Below are 16,979 nucleotides of genomic sequence, written 5' to 3'. Positions count from 1 at the left end.
GTCAGAAAAAGCAGAAGGTTATACAAGAAAGAAGATATGATGACAAGATCCTATTTGGTTCAGTGGTGAATAATATTTAATAGTGACAAAAATGTAAACACTGACTTTTGGCTTAACTAAGTTTTTTTTTTTTTGAGATGGAGTCTCACTCTGTTGCCCCAGGCTGGAGTGCAGTGGCGCAATCTCGGCTCACTGCAACCTCCACCTCCTGGGTTCAAGCAATTCTCCTGCCTCAGCCCCCTGGGTAGCTGGGACTACAGGCGCATGCCACCATGCCCAGCTAATTTTTGTATTTTTAGTAGAGACAGGGTTTCACCACGTTAGCCAGGATGGTCTTGATCTCCTGACCTCGTGATCCGCCCACCTCGGCCTCCCAAAGTGCTGGGATTACGGGCATGAGCCACTGCGCCTGGACAACTAAGCAATTTATATAACTGTATTGGAAAAATGAAGAGAGGGAAATAGGAAGGGTTAGAGTTGGATAAGAAATCAAAGGCTTCAGCAATTTCCTTCCTAGGATCATACTCTATACATATTTTTGACACATATGCAGAGATTTATGTACAAAGATTTATGTACAACAATTTATGTACAAAGATTTCCATCATTGAATAAGAAATAGCAAAAACAGAGATGACTTAAATATCTATGAATTGGAGACTCTAAAACAGATTATGTTTGAATGAAATACAATTTTTGTGGGGTGTTTTTGAGATGGAGTCTCACTCTGTCGCCCAGTGCAGAGATGTGATCTCAGCTCACTGCAACCTCCGCCTCCAGAATTCAAGCAAATCTCCTGCCTCAGCCTCCCGAGTAGCTGGGATTACAGGCACGTGCCACAACGCCTGGGTAATATTTGTATTTTTAGTAGAGACAGGGTTTCACCATGTTGGTCAGGCTGGTCTCAAACTCCTGACCTCAAGTCATCCACCCGCCTCGGCCTCCAAAAGTGCTGGAATTACAGGTGTGAGCCACCGTACCCAGCCTATTTTAATTTTTTTTTTTAATTTTTTTTTTTTGGAGACAAGGCATTGCTCTGTCGCCCAGGCTGGAGTGCAATGGCACGATCTCGGCTCACTGCAACCTCCGCCTCCTGGGTTCAAGCCATTCTCCTGCCTTAGCCTCCCAAGTAGCTGGGACTACAGGCACAAGCCACCATGCCCAGCTAGTTTTTGTATTTTTAGTAGAGAAGGGGTTTCACCATGTAGGTCAGGGTGGTCTCAAACTCCTGACCTCAAGTGATCCACCTGCCTTGGCCTCCCAAAGTGCTGAGATTACAGACATAAGCCACCGCGCCCAGCCCCCATTTGTTTTAAAGCCATCCCAATATATGCTGACGTGATCTCCGGACACTGAAAATAAAACAAGACAAAATACACAAACAGAAACAAAGTGGAGACTAATGGGTCCATATACTACCACCTGTGAGTATTTTAATGCATGTATCAATATACACATACACATTCACAAACATTGAGTCTTATGTATATACAGACTGTCTCTGAAAAAATACACAAGAAACTGCCTGTAGCAATCGACTTTGTGGAGGGGAATTACGGTTAAGAGGGCAGAGATAGATAGGGAATTGATATAGTTTGGATGTTTGCCCTCTCCAAACCTCATGTTGAATATGCTCCCCAGGGCCGGGCACGGTGGCTCACGTTTGTAATCCCAGCACTTTGGGAGGCCGAGGCGGGCGGATCACAAGGTCAGGAGTTTGAGACCAGCCTGACCAACATGGTAAAACCCTGTTTCTACTAAAAATACAAAAATCAGCTAGGTGAACTACGGGTGCCTGTAATCCCAGCTACTAGGGAGACTGAGGCAGGAGAATCACTTGAACCCAGGAAGCTGAGGTTGCAGTGAGCCCAGATCACGCCACTGCACTCAGCCTGGGCAACAGAGTGAGACTCTGTTGAAAGAAAGAAAGAGAGAGAGAGAGAGACAGAGACAGAGAGAGAGAGAGAACTCCCCACTGTTGGAGGTGGGACCTGGTGGGAGGTGTTTGGGTCATGGGGGCAGATCCACCTTGCCATCCTCATGGTAATGAGGAAGTTCTTGCTCCGTTCACGCTCTGTTCATTCACATGAGAGCTGGTTGTTTAAAGGAGATTGGCACCTCCTCTCTCTATCTCTCTCTCTCTCTCTCTCTTGCTCTCTCTCTTGCCATGTAACATACCAGCTCCCTCTTTGCCTTCTTTCATGAGTGGAAGCTTCCTGAGGCCTCACCAGAAGCAGATGCCAGCACTATGCTTCATGTACAGCCTGAGAACCATGAACCAAATAAACCTCTGTTCTTTATAAATTACCCAGCCTCAGGTATTCTTGTATAGCAACACAAATGAAGTAATACAGGGACCTACTCTTCACTGTATATAATTTTGTCACTTAAAAATTTTATGCTAGTGAATATATTACTTATATAATAAATACATGAATATTCACTATTAATATTATTCATGAATAATATAGTAATTATTCATTGATTCAAATGAATAATTTTTCAAACGAAGGATAAAAGCAACCTGTTAAAAGAACGAAAAATTTTTAAAAACACAAAATTAGCCCCCTTAATAGCTTCATATATCAAACATAATCTTAAAATATCTTTTCAGTATGTTTAACAATTTTCCTTTAGGTGGCAGTAATTACATATTTATTTTTTATAATAGCCACCTGACTAGCCTTCAGAATCAGTTCAACAATAGTATTTGGTTGTCTTATTTTTCCTTTTCATAGGAAAAAAAAATGTTTAAATATTAGAACCTACATTTATAAAATGCATGGCCCCGAAATGTTCCTGACTATTGTTATTGAAAATGAGAGAAAACAAGTTACAATTCAAGGGATATAAAAGACTGGAAGGATATTCACCAACATGTTGGCAATGTTTGTCTCTGGGAAGTAGAACAATTAATAGGTGAGTTTGTTTTGCTCTTTTTGCTTTTCCAAATTTCCTACCATGAACATGGTTTTGTTTGTTTGTTTGTTTGTTTGTTTGTTGAGACACAGTCTTGCGCTATTGCCCGGGCTGGAGTGCGGTGGCGTGATCTCGGCTCACTGCAACCTCCACCTCCTGGGTTCAAGTGATTCTCCTGCCTCAGCTTCCCAAGTAGCTGGGATTACAGGCGGCTGCCAGAACATGGTATCTTTTAACAGCTTGTTTATTCTGCAATCCTGACCCATTAAAGGCTTCTTAAGCCCTGGATAATTGAAGGTGGTATGGGCTTCAGTCTTATCTGGCTCTCAAGTATTTCTAATATCACCAACCCCTTTGATTTCTTAACTGTGGAATGAAAATAATGACAGAAACTTTAGGCATCTCATTATATGACTATCGAGGGAGAGATTTGGGAGTAAAGGATCCTTTTAATACTCCTCAAATCCAGAAATGATTTACTACCAAGTTAATAAAACCCATTTCAGGACCTTCCTCCCATCCCACCCCACCCCACCCATTTGTATTAATCCCTTTCAAAACCTTATAACTAGTTGTGAATTCATCATTTCATATCTTTTAGAAGGCCCACAACACTAGATCCACCATTGCCAAAGCACACCAAAATACTCTCTGACAACTTTGTAAACATCCATGCTCTGAAAGGGTATGGGGGGAATATCTGTAAGCTCTCCACTGAACTAAAGTTCCCCAGGCCAGGGACCAAGCTTCCCACACTTTTCTAACCCTGTTGCCTAGCACATGTCTGGCACACTTCAGGCATTCGAAAACATTTGTAGGACTGTTGAACAGAAGTAACTATTCATGGATAGGTAAAAGCCTCCCTAAGTGTTTTCTTATTCATGGGGTAGTTGAGAGTAAATTCTTATAGAGCTGTGTCTGGTGGCTAGCAGAAAGGCTATACCTACTCAAATCAACAGGCCGCACAGAAAAGTCTCCTTGTCCCCAGAAGGGCCCTCGGGAGTGACTGGAGAGCAGATCCCGCCAGGTCACCACAGTGCTACACTTCAGGTCAGCTCTGTGCCCGGCTGAGGAAAAGGAATCTCTCTCCCCTCCTTGAAAACATGCCTCAGCATATTTATCTGTGAAACAGAGAAGAAAACAAATATGGTATGTGATTTACAAATTCGCTCAAACAGGAATGCAAGCTGGTGTGAGACACCAAATGAGAAGAGTGAGAATTTAAATGCCAGTGCCCTGTGATGCAACAATTCCCCCTCTGGGTGTACACCCCAAAAAATGGAAGCAGGGGCCGGGCACGGTGGCTCACGCCTGTAATCCCAGCACTTTGGGAGGCCAAAGCGGGTGGACCATGAGGTCAGAAGATTGAGATCATCCTGGCCAACACGGTGAAACCCTGTCTCTACTAAAAAATACAAAAAATTAGCCAGGCCTGGTGGTGGGCGCCTGTAGTCCCAGCTACTCGGGAGGCTGAGGCAGGAAAATGGTGTGAGCCGGGGAGGCGGAGGTTGCAGTGAGCTGAGATCGTGCCACTGAACTCCAGCCTGGGCAACAGAGCGAGACTCCGTCTCAAAAAAAAAAAAAAAGAAAAAAAGAAGCAGGGACTTGACCAAATATTTATACACCCGTTATCATAACAGCCTTATTCATAACGGCCAAGAGCTGAAGCACCCCAAGTGCCTATGGACAGATAAGTGGATAAACAAAACATGGTGTACACATGCAGTGGAATATTCTTCAGTCTTAAAAAAGAATGACACACCTTTAATCCCAGCACTTTGAGAGGGCAAGATAGGTGGATCACTTGAGACCAGGAGTTTGAGACCAACCCAGGCAACATGGCGAAACTCCATCTCTACAAAAAATTAGCCAGGCGTGGTGGCATGTGTCTGTAGTCCCAGGTATTTGGGAGGCTGAGGCGGGAGGATCACTTGAGCCTGGGAAGTCAGGACTGCAATGAGCCATGATCACACCACTGCACTCCAGCCTGGGCAGCAGAGCAAGACCCTGTGCCCGGCCCAAAAGTATTTTTAATGTCACTGAACTGTACACTTAAAAAGAGTTAACATGGTAAATTTTATGTCTTGTGTATTTTACTATCTAAAAAAAAAGAACAGGCCGGGTAAAAAAACAGAACGCCTGTAATCCCAGCACTCTGGGAGGCCGAGACGGCGGATCACGAGGGCAGGAGATCGAGACCATCCTGGTTAACACCGTGAAACCCCGTCTCTACTAAAAATACAAAAAAATTAGCCGGGCGTGGTGGCAGGCGCCTGTAGTCCCAGCTACTCGGGAGGCTGAGGCAGGAGAACGGCGTGAACCCAGGAGGCAGAGCTTGTAGTGAGCTGAGATTGTGCCACTGCACTCCAGCCTGGGCGACAGAGCGAGATTCCGTCTCAAAAAAAAAAAAAAAAGAAGCCAAAATAATACTATCCAGGTGGAACCAGGAAGTAAGGAATATTTCTCTATATTTTATGAATATCAAAATAAGAAGGAATTGAATATTTATTCCATAACTGCTCTGTAATATAAATATGAATTATTTGCAGATCTTAATGATAATGCTAATATCTAATGAGGCCCATACTATGTGTCAGGTAATGTGCTAAGGGACTTATGTATACTATCTTAATATTCAAAACCATCCTATGAAGTAGGCACTATTATTATCTTCAATTTAAAATTCAGAAAATGGAGGTTTAGAAAACGTAAATCCTTTTCCCAAGACCACAAGGTTAGTGAGTAGTAGAACTCAGATCTGACCTCAGATTTCCTAGCTTTGAGCACCTTGCTCATTTCACATTTTGGGTTCTGTTTCTTACAATCAAAATGTTTGTGCTTTTTTGTTCTTGTTTGTTTTGTTTTTGTTTTTGTTTTTTTCCTTTTTGAGACAAGGTCTCGCTCTGTTGCCCAGGCCAGTGTGCAGTGTCGCCATCTTGGCTCACTGCAGCCTTGACCTCCTGGGCTCAAAAATCCTCCCACCTCAGCCTCCTGAGTAGCTGGGACTGCAGCAGCCATGCACTACCACACCTGGCTAATGTTGGTTTTTTTTTTTTTTTTTTAGAGGTGGGATCTCACTATGTTGCCTAGGCTGGTCTTAAACTCCTGGACTCAAGCAATCCTCATGCCTTGGCCTTCCAAAATGCTGGGATTACAGGCATGAGCCACCACACCTGGCCTGTGGTTGTTTTTGTCTTAAGTTAAACACTTGTTTAAGGAATTTGTAAGGATGGGAATTTGAATTAGGAGAATCCAAATGGCCTTTATATGTCCAGAGGATATAAGAGTTGAACAGCAGCACTTCCTACAAAATTGTACCTAAAACAATGCCTTGGCAAGCTGCCCCTCATATTCACTGAGGAACCGAGGTACTCAAGTCAAAATCCCAAGGTAAAGGGACTGGGAAGACACTAGCAACAGTGACCATGTCTTCCTTTTCAGGTACAGATAATTCTGTAAAATAATTCTAAAATGACACTGTAATTTTTTTTACTTTCAGACTTCATAGCTGTAATTTCTGACACATTGCTGAGTATTAATTTTTAAAATAAGCATAACCTGGGCAAAACATTGGAACCAACTGAGAGATCTAGTGATTGTATTCTGATAATTTATATTAATAGGAATCTGCCTTTCCCCCAAAGGATTAACTGGATGCATTACTGTATTTGCTTTTCATGTGTATGTGTATTGTGTGTGTGTGCATGTGCTTGTGCATGTATGTGTACCGTGTGTGTGCGCATGTACACAAAATGGTGGATGAGCACATGTATTTACCTCTTCTATCTTCCACATTCCCATAAAAGTGACAGAAAATATTCTTTAAAGAAAATGAGTGAATAACAGCAATAGGAAACAAGAAAGAGTGTCATCAGCACACAAGAGTTTTGGGAAATTTCTAAAAGATACAAAGCAGATGGATGAACTGATGAGAAACTGCAGGCCAGGGCACAGGAAATAAGTATGTGTCTTCCCAAGGGGGCCCAGAGAAACTCCTCACTTGGTCAACAATACAATGATGGGCCATGGGGGCAATCAACAGTGGCCTCATTAAAGAACTGGATTCAGTGCCTTGGGACAGCTGGGCTCCTTTCCTGTGACCTGTGCAAACAAAGCTAGGCAGCTGAGACTTTTGGCCTCGGGCTACAAGCCAGGGCACTGCTCTTTAGAAAGAAAGGGCAGAGAGAGTGTTCCTCCGGAGGGTCTTGTAGCTTAAAAGGAGATAACTGAAGAAACTTTGAATCTCTACATTTATAAACTCAGAGGGGAAACAATCAAACTCAAAATGCATCTCTACCTCCTCCTGGGGAAGCTCAGGTTCCCCAGCCTTCTTGCCTACTCTGCCCACAGGAAACCTACAGGGAAGCCTTCCTGTCCAAAAGTCCTGCCTACTTACACAGAACTCGTGCCAGTCATTCTATTCAGGGAAAACCTTCCTGGAGAAACAAACCTAAACAATTGAAGAGGAAACCCACACAAGCTGGTTGTGCTAAATTAAGGCATTTGTTTGGTTCTGAATTCATTCAAATGAATAGACAATAGAGAATACCACACTTCTCAGGAAAAACAATACAAAAGTGAAAGCTTTAGAAAATAAAACAACTAACCCAAAGGAAAAAGATAATCCAAGCAGGGGAAAAGAATTAAAAAAAAAAAAAAACCTAATTAACACACACACGAAATCAATCACATTCCAAACACCTACATTAGCAAATTAATAAAATTAGTATTTAAAACAATACTAGTAACAATGCTAATTAAGATAATCAGGAATTTATAGCGTACTACAATCTCAATTACAGTTTGCTATGACAAGTAGCAATCAGAGAACACAAAAGAGTTATTAGGAACTAAAAATAAACATTTCAAAGGGATGACTAAACAATAATATAGACACAACCGAAGATCAATTTGATTGCCTGAAAGATAAAGTAAAATGACAGAAAATATGAGAGAAAATTAAAATATGTAGAAGTTAACTCTGAGAAATCTAATACCTATAAAAATGTGGTTTTAGAATGTATTTAGGACTGTGGAGAAAAATAAATAACCCAGAAAATAAAATTTTCCTATGCTAAAGAGTTTTTAGGACCAGGGATGGTGTCTTATGCCTGTAATCCCAGAACTTTGGGACACCGAGGTGGGCAGATCACTTGAGGCCAGGAGTTCGAGACCAGCCTGGCCAACATGGCAACACCTCGTCTCTACTAAAAATACAAAAATTAACTGGGTGTGGTGGCACACGCCTATAGTTCCAGCTACTCAGGAGGATGAGGCACAAGAATCGTTTGAACCCAGGAGATGGAGGCTGCAGTGAGCTGAGATCGTACCACTGCACTCCAGCCTGGGTGATAGAGCGAGACTTGGTCTCAAAAAAAGAAAAGAAAAAAGGTTTTAGATTGAAATCTCACCAATTTTTAAGCAGGGGGAGGAAAAATATGCATACACATCACACACATACACACACACACACAGAGCTAAAGATATCCTGGTAAGGCCAGGTGTGGTGGCTCACACCTGTAATCCTGGCACTTTGGGAGGCCAAGATGGGCAGATCACCCGAGGTCAAAAGTTCGAGATTAGCCTGGCCAATGTGGCAAAACCCCATCTCTACTAAAAATACAAACATTGGCCAGACTCAGTAGCATGCACCTGTAATCCTGTAATCCTGTAATCCCAGCTACTCAGGAGGCTGAGGCAGGAGAATTGCTTGAACCCAGGAGGTGGAGGTTGCGGTGAGCTGGCATTGCACCACTGCACCCCAACCTGGGCAACAGAGCGAGACTGTCTAAAAAAAAAAAAAAGGCTGGGCGCAGTCGTTCACACCTGTAATCCCAGCACTTTGGGAGGCCAAGGTGGGCAGATCACAAGGTCATGTGTTGGAGACCAGCCTGGCCAACATGGTGAAACCCTGTCTCTACTAAAAATACAAAAATTAGCCGGGTGTGGTGGCACACACCTCTAATCCCAGCTACTCAGGAGGCTGAGGCAGGAGAATCACTTGGACCCGGGAGGCAGAGGTTGCAGTGAGCCGAGATCACGCCACTGCATTCCAGCCTAGGCGACAGTGAGAGACTCTGTCTCGAAAACAAAAAAAAAAGATATCCTGATAAAATTGTAGAATTCAGAATACGAAGAAAACCCTAGAAAGTAAAAAAAAAAAAAAGAAAAGAAAGAAAACAATAATAAGATTGTCATCCAATTTCTTTTTTTATAAGAAAATATTTTGAAGTCTTTATTCACAAAACCTTTAAAAACAAATAATACCCTCTGTTTTGCAAATAATGTTTTGTTTAAAAAGGACCACCCAGTTACAGCACTGTAATATCATGAATAAAGAATGTACAAGGGAGACAAACCAATGTGACTAACATTTGGAGATTTGCTAATATTACTGATTGAAGTGTAGGTAACACACATTATAACTTGTAGTCCATCATTTCAGGGTAGAGTTAATGATCACCAAAAAGTCTTCCTACACATGCTCTGGTCTGGTCACGTATTCTGCATTGCTTAAATATTTCACAGTCTCTTTTGTCTATATATAAAATAGATTTCAAAGATATACACAAAAAAATAAACAAGCATTACACTCCTCAGGTAATTTTATTAGCTCTCTCTATATATATTGTTGCTTTGTACCAAATCTCTCCATTATTTACCTTTGTAGCAATTATGAAAGCGTAATTTTTGTCTTCTAATTTAATTTGGTACAAAATATACCTAAAGACTTGTAATCTTTGGATTTTAATAAAATTGATTTGTGTAACCAACAAATCAAGAGCATCATAAGAATGGCTACAAAATTTTTTAAAAAGGGGGTAAATGGGATGGAATAAAAATAAGCAGATCAAGGGAAGTGTGCTATCATAAAATAACTGTAGCTTCAACATCTTGAGTACCAGTTTTCTGGCAGATACTAAACATCCAATCACAAGGGATTTTTCCTGAAGGGTATAAAGCTGATTTGAAAATTCTTCAGTCACAGAGCAGCCTACACATGCCAATTAGAAACTGGATTGTCATCCAATTTCTTTTCAGCAATACTAATCACTAGAAGATAATTAATTAATAAAACTAATATATATTGAGTGTATCGTGTGCTAGACATTGTTCTAGATCTTTGGGAGACATCAGTGATCAGTGAATCAAACAGACAAAAATCTTCCCTTCATGAATCTTACATTCTGTTGGCAGACAGCCTTCAAAGTTTTGAAGGGAAAAAAATGAATCTTGGAAATCTAAGCCTGGTCCAACTATCAATCAAATGTAAGGGCTAAATAAAGACATATTTAAACTGACAGGAATTCCGGAATATTACTTCTTATACAAATCAAAACAAAAATTCAAAGTATTCCAACAAAATACGAGCCAGGCATGGTGGTGCACCTGTAGTCCCAGCAACTTGGGAGGTTGAGGCATGAGGATTGCTTGAGTCCAGTTCAAAACTAGCAAATTAAAAGCCATCCAAGAAAGAAAACAAGAAACATACCATTTGAATGTAACCCGCAGGAAATGGAGAAAACCAGAAAAGAAGACAAAGAAGGAAAGTAGGAGGGAGGGAGGGAGGGAAGGAAACTAGGAGGGAGGAGGGAAGGAAAGTAGGAGGGAGGAAAGGAGGGAGGGAAGGAGGAGAGAAGGAAAATAGGAGGAAAGAAAGAAAGGAGGCTTCAAAGGGAGGAAGAGAGGGAGAGAAGGAGGGAAGGATCCATTAGACCTTGAAGGAAGGATCCATTAGACCTTGAAGCTTAGAAGAATCTCATCTGAGCTGGAAAATTTCCATTAAATAAGATTACTTTTGGCTGGGCACGGTGGCTCACGCCTGTAATTCCAGCACTTTGGGAGGCCGAGGCGGGTGGATCACGAGGTCAGGAGGTCGAGACCATCCTGGCTAACACAGTGAAACCCCGTCTCTACTAAAAATACAAAAAAAATTAGCCGGGCATGGTGGTGGGCACCTGTAGTCTCAGCTACCCGGGAGGCTGAGGCAGGAGAATGGCATGAACCCGGGAGACGGAGCTTGCAGTGAGCCGAGATCGTGCCACTGCACTCCAGCCTGGGCTACAGAGAGAGTCTCAGTCTCAAAAAAAAAAAAAAGATTATTTTTTCTTCCACATGGGGTTTATCCATACGAGTCAATTATAGAAAACCTATGTGCCTACCGCTGTGCTGAGTGAAGGATCACTTCCACTCAGGATTCTCATTTTTAATCCTCAGAAGACTTAATTATAATTACAGAGCAGAATGTAAACATAGTAAACCATGAATATATATACACACACACACAATTGAGAGGTAGACTCTTATATAAATGGGAATCAAAAGACTCCGTCTAAATAAATAAATTTAGAAATGGAAGTTTAGGTACATTATTTAAAGTTATAAATAATAATTTTAAATATAATTTTTAGAAAAATTAGGGCTGGGCATGGTGGCTCACGCCTGTAATCCCAGCACTTTGGGAGGCCCAGGTGGGTGGATCACGAGGTCAGGGGTTCGAGACCAGCCTGACCAACATGGTGAAATTCCATCTCTACTAAAAATACAAAAATTAGCCGGGCATAGTGGCGCGCACCTGTAATCCCAGCTACTCAGGAGGCTGAGGCAGGAGAATTACTTGAACCCAGGAGAGAGAGGTGGAGGTTGCAGTGAGCTGAAATCATGCCATTACACTCCAGCCTGGGTGACAGAGCGAGACTCTGTCTCAAAAAAAAAAAAAAAAGAAAGAAAAAAATTAAAAATTTTATAATACAACTAACACAAATTGGAGATGGAGAAGAACAGAAAGATTGGGAGGAAGTGTAAACACAAGAAATTTCCCATCTTTTTTGAAGTCAGTCGGTACTTTCTAAAGTTGACAAAGGGAAAAACAGAGCTGTAAGCATGGAATTTTAAATTATAATGGCAACCGCCACACCATCTAACAATAGCCGATGACAGTGCTTGTTTCTAGAGCATGGGCCTAGGCTGGAATGGATGGAGGTCATATTCATTTTACACCCTTCTTTTTCTACTGATAAGATTTTTTCTTATTATGTGCATGTATAACTTCTATAAAATAACATAAAATAACAACTTCAATAATATATATTTACGTATAAATTTATATTATATGTAAGTATATATAAATTGATTTGTATACAGTATTTAAATAAATATTTTCATTGAGTGAAAAGATGCCAAATTATATTTTCCACAAATATAACAATAATATTTATTTATTTATTGAGAGGGAGCTTTGCTCATCACCCAGGCTGGAGTGCAATGGCACCATCTCGGCTCACTGCGACCGCCAACTCTTGGGTTCAAGTGATTCTCCTGACTCAGCCTCCCATGTAGCTGGGACTACAGGAGCCCACCACCATGACCAGCTAATTTTTGTATTTTTAGTAGAGACGGGGTTTCACCATGTTGGCCAAGCTAGTCTCGAACTCCTGACCTCAGGTGATTCACCCACCTCGGCCTCCCAAAGTGCTGAGATTACGGAGGGTGAGCCACTGCGCCCAGCCAACATAGGCTATTCTGTAACTGAAAGATGAGTTGCTTAGTCATAGCTACTAAATGTCCTCCATACTTAGCTAAAAGCTCACGGTTCTTAGGAAAGGTGTCTTAGGACAAAGAGAATTTAGGATATTAATTACTCTCTTTTTTAAATTGAAAAGAAAAAGTAAAACCCTTCCTTCTTGTGACTTAGTCTACAAAAAGAAAAGAAAAAAGAGAAAGAAAGAAAAAGTAAAAACCTCTCCCCAGCTTTTCTGATTTTTGGATTTGAGGAAAGTTGCAAATACTGTCTGTCCTAAACTTTTTGACATTACAAATGATTCAAAACTGCCCAAGGGACTTTGAGACTTTTCAGAAAAGGAATTTATCACTGAGGATTACTCATCTGTCAAACTAGAATAAAATGTAGTTTTGTGTGAGGCGACCTTCTTTCACAGTTACTGTTTATTGAGCCCAGGAATGCTATGGCATAGAGGGCAGGGTGTGAGTCAGAAAGCCTTGCTGTCCTAGCTCTGTCCCCAACTAGCCAAATGACCCAATGCCACCCACTTAATCTTTAGTTCCTTCATTTGTAGAGTGTGGATAAAACAACTCTTCTCACCGCTTCATATTGTCCCTGTGAGGATCAGAGAGGATAAATGGAATGAAAGTTCTTTGAAACCCTACAAACTACTATAAAATTACAGTGTTGTAATATGTGATCATGGATTTCAAAGTTGGAAAGAACTTAAGACCTTATCTAGTCAAACTTATCTAATTCATAGTTTCTTTCTCTCAGTCTGTTACTTGCTTAGAGCCACTACGTTTATTATTACTGTTGTGACACAAATTGATTTAAAATTATATCCTTCTGAATTATGTCTGTTTCTAAAATTTTATAGACTCATAGGCTATTAATGCTGCAAGGGACTTTGCCAATCATTTCATCTAATCCCCTTGTTTTAAACATGAAGCAATAGCAGCCGAAAGAGGGTGACTGGCCTTAGATAAATACAGGACAATGAACTCAGATCTTAGATTAAAACCTAGATCTCCAGATTCCCAGGCATACAGACCTTTCCTACGTCACTGCTGAAGCAAGAAAATAATGGCCATTTGTGGATAAGCTTAGTTAATTGAGGTGTATACTGCCCTGACAAGATTACACTAATCATTCTAACCATTTTTATAACTTTCAAAAGATTTTTCTTTCCTCAAAAAGGAATTACACAACAAAAATGTAAAAATAAAGGAAAAACTTTTTAAATTAAAAAGTAATAACACTTGAAAAAATAATATACACACTCATATCTACTCTTTAAATGAAACTAAGATTTTTTTGTGTGTGTGGGGGATGGAGTCTCGCTCTGATGCCCAGGCTGGAGTGCAGTGGTGTGATCTCAGCTCACTGCAACCTCTGCCTCCTGGGTTCAAGCAATTCTCCTGCCTCAGCCTCCCGAGTAGCTGGGACTACAGGCACCCACCACCACGCCCGGCTAACTTTTGTATTTTTAGTAGAGACAGGGTTTTCATCATGTTAGCCAGGCTGGTCTCGAACTCCTGACCTCAAGTGATCTACCCACCTCGGCCTCCCAAAGTGCTGGGATTACAGGCGTGAGCCACTGTGCCTGGCTGAAACTAAGATTAAGTACTAGAACAATTAGGCATTTAATAGTCAAATTAATTACCAACATTTTAGTATAACTTGGTTTAATTTAGTCCCTAATACAGATCCTTAGAAGTGGGGCAGAAGAATGTAAATGGCAAAGAACACAGTGTTTAAAATCAAACAAACATGGGTTCAATTCTAGCTCTGCCATCTACTAGCTATGTAAATTTTGAAAATATATTCAACCTCCTGAAGCCTCAGTGTCCTCAATATATAAAGGGAATAGTAGGCTGGGCGTGGTGGCTCATGCCTATAATCCCAGGACTTTGGCAGGCTGAGGCCAGAGGACCATTTGAGCCCAGGAGTTCGAGACCAGCCTGGGCAACACAGTGAGACCCCCAACTCTAAAAAAAATTTAAAATTAGCCAAGAGTGGGTGGCACACACCTAACATCCCAGCTACTGGGGAGTAGGGAGGGGGAGACGCTCAGGCAGGAGGATCTCTTGAGCCCAGGAGGTTGAGGTTGCAGTGAGGTGTGCACTCTAGCCTGGGTGACAGAGTGAGACTCTGTCTCTAAATAAATAAATAAAGGGAATAGTAATGAGAATTATTTCATAAGTTGGTTATGAGGATTAAAAAGTAATTCATATAATTCTATAAATGAGACCAGTCATTGTTCTCACTTGGTATTTTACAGCCCAGAAACAATTATAGCATTTGCTCAAGACTGCTCAGCTAGTATGTGGAGGCAAAATTGAAACCCACGTCTTCTGGCTCTGCTCTTTACACCTGCCCGCACGACCTCCCTACCCAGCACTTCATTAACTCACCTTCCGCCACCTCACTGTTCAGTTTTACTAAAAGTTCCAGCTCTTTCCAAAGGAGAGATTTTTCTTCCTAAGTAAGACAGCTCTTTCAGCCAGTTTCAGATGATATGCCTTCTAAAAGGCAGTGTCTCTTTTGGTTGCCAAAGGTAGTCACTTGACTCTTTTAAGATCACAGATTCCATGTGCCGGGTCCATGCTGAGGGCTGGCAGCCTGTCTGTGTCACACAACCCTCTATTGTACTCTTATCCCTCCTAGCCGACTCCGACCCTGTGTTCCATGAGGAGGCACATGCCTTCACTCCCTTCCCCCACCACAGGCTTTTCCTGCTCCTGCCAGGCTGGGAAGGACTTTATCCTTTTTCATAAGTGCTGAGCCTGTAGGACTCAAAATCCCCTCAGGCATCCTTGATTTTTCTCAAAAGTCCTCATGCAAATTTGACTCTCCCTATCCTAGAGATTAGGAGACCTTGTCATTTTTATTTTTGAATCTCTCGGAGCCAAGCATAAGCTGACACATCGTTAGCACTCTTAAATGTTTGCTGAAAAAAATGTGGATAAAAGGAAGGAAGGAAGGAAGGAAGTAAAGAAGGGAGGGAAGAGGGTTTTACATATCATTCTAGAGTTCCCGAAACAGACATAACAATGCAGCCAACTCACTAGCTCCAAAAGCACTTGAACAATATTTATACATTTATCTATTTATCAAACTATCTGTATCAGAAAAATATCAGAACATATTGATAACTGACAAATCTCTTTCACTTTAGTCTCAGAAGTCACGTTTAAATGCTAAGTGAATATCTGTGTCAGGGAAAGAGAGAGCAACAGAGAAAGAGAGAGAGAGAATGAGTTGGGTTTGGACCATGAAAGACTGATTCGGTCACCCAGTCTGATTCTGTCACCCAATTTGGAGTGCAGTGGTGTAATCATGGCTCACTGCAGCCTCGATGTCCCTGGCTCAATGGATCCTATCACTTCAGCCTCCAGAGTAGCTGGGACTACAGGCATGAGCCACTGCACCTGGCTAATTTTTGTATTTTTTGCAGAGATGGGGTTTTGCCATGTTGCCCAGGCTGGTCTCAAACTCCTGGGCCCAAGCAATTCCCCCACCTCAGCCTCCCAAAGTGCTAGGATTACAGGGGTGAGCCACTGCACCCAGCCCATGATGATTAATTTTATGTGTCAACTTGACTGAGCTAAGGGATGCCCAGATAGCTGGTAAAACATTATTTCTGGGTGTGTCTGTGAGGGTATTTCTGGAGGAAATCAGCATTTGAATTAGTAGACTGAGTAAAGAAGATCTATTTTCATCCAGTCTGTTGAGGGCACAGATAGAACAAAAAGGCAGAGGAAAGGTGAATTCACTGTCTGCTTGAGTTGAGCCAACCATCTCCTGATGCTGTAGGACATAGGAGCTCCTGGTTCTCAGGCCTTCAGACTCATACTGAATGAAATCACTAGCTTCCCTGGTTCTCCAGCTTGCAGATGACATATTGTGAGGCTTCTCAGCCTCCATAATTCTGTAAGCCTATTCCCATAATACATCTCCTATCTATCTATCTATCTATCTATCTATCTATCTATCTACCATCTATCATCTGTTTATCTATCTTATTAGTTTTGTTTCTCTCGAGAATCCTAACTAATACAGAGATTAAAAGCCCCAAGTTCTTTTACACAGCCATGCCTCCAAGCTGCTATGTGACCCTGAGTAAATCACTCTCAGGGTTGTTAAAATGGAGGTAACTCTTATTTTTTGTTTGTTTGTTTGTTTGAGACAGGATCCCACTCTGTCACCCAGGTTGGAGTGCAGTGGTGGTGATAACAGTTCAATGTGGCCTCGATCTCCCAGGCTCAAGCGATCCTCCCACCTCAGCCTCCCAAGTAGCTGGGACTACAGGCATGTGCTAGCATGCCTGGCTGTTTTTTTTGTTTTTTTGTTTTCAGTAGAGACAGGTCTTGCAAAGTTTCCCAGGCCAATCTCGAACTCCTGAGCTCAAGCAATCTTCATGCCTCGGCCTCCCAAAGTGCTGGGATTACAGGGGTGAGCCACCACACCTGGTTAAAATGGAGGTAATTCTAAAGGATATCTTACAAAGTTGTCATGGACAATAACTACAATGCATTTTAAACAATGTTTAAAA

General features: G+C 41.6%; 1 long non-coding RNA gene across 2 annotated transcripts in view; it reads right to left on the bottom strand.

Annotated features, from left to right (window-relative positions):
• The window catches only part of LOC112204768 (uncharacterized), a 53,009-nt gene extending 37,463 nt beyond the window's left edge, over positions 1-15,546 (bottom strand). The window contains exons 1-2 of one of the 2 annotated variants that reach the window (XR_002938532.3): positions 14,839-15,543; positions 3,867-4,040 (exon numbers count right to left, since the gene is read on the bottom strand). This is a non-coding gene — a long non-coding RNA (uncharacterized LOC112204768). Of the gene's footprint in view, positions 1-3,866; positions 4,041-14,838 lie in introns of both variants that reach the window. The other variant, XR_010147673.1, reaches the window with a different exon arrangement.
• Between the last annotated feature and the right edge of the window lie 1,433 nt (positions 15,547-16,979).

This window comes from Pan troglodytes, chromosome 9, assembly GCF_028858775.2.
Source record: "Pan troglodytes isolate AG18354 chromosome 9, NHGRI_mPanTro3-v2.0_pri, whole genome shotgun sequence".
Taxonomy (NCBI): domain Eukaryota; kingdom Metazoa; phylum Chordata; class Mammalia; order Primates; family Hominidae; genus Pan; species Pan troglodytes.
The sequence above is the reverse complement of the archived record's forward strand: the minus strand, read 5'-3'. Positions and strand labels throughout refer to the sequence as shown.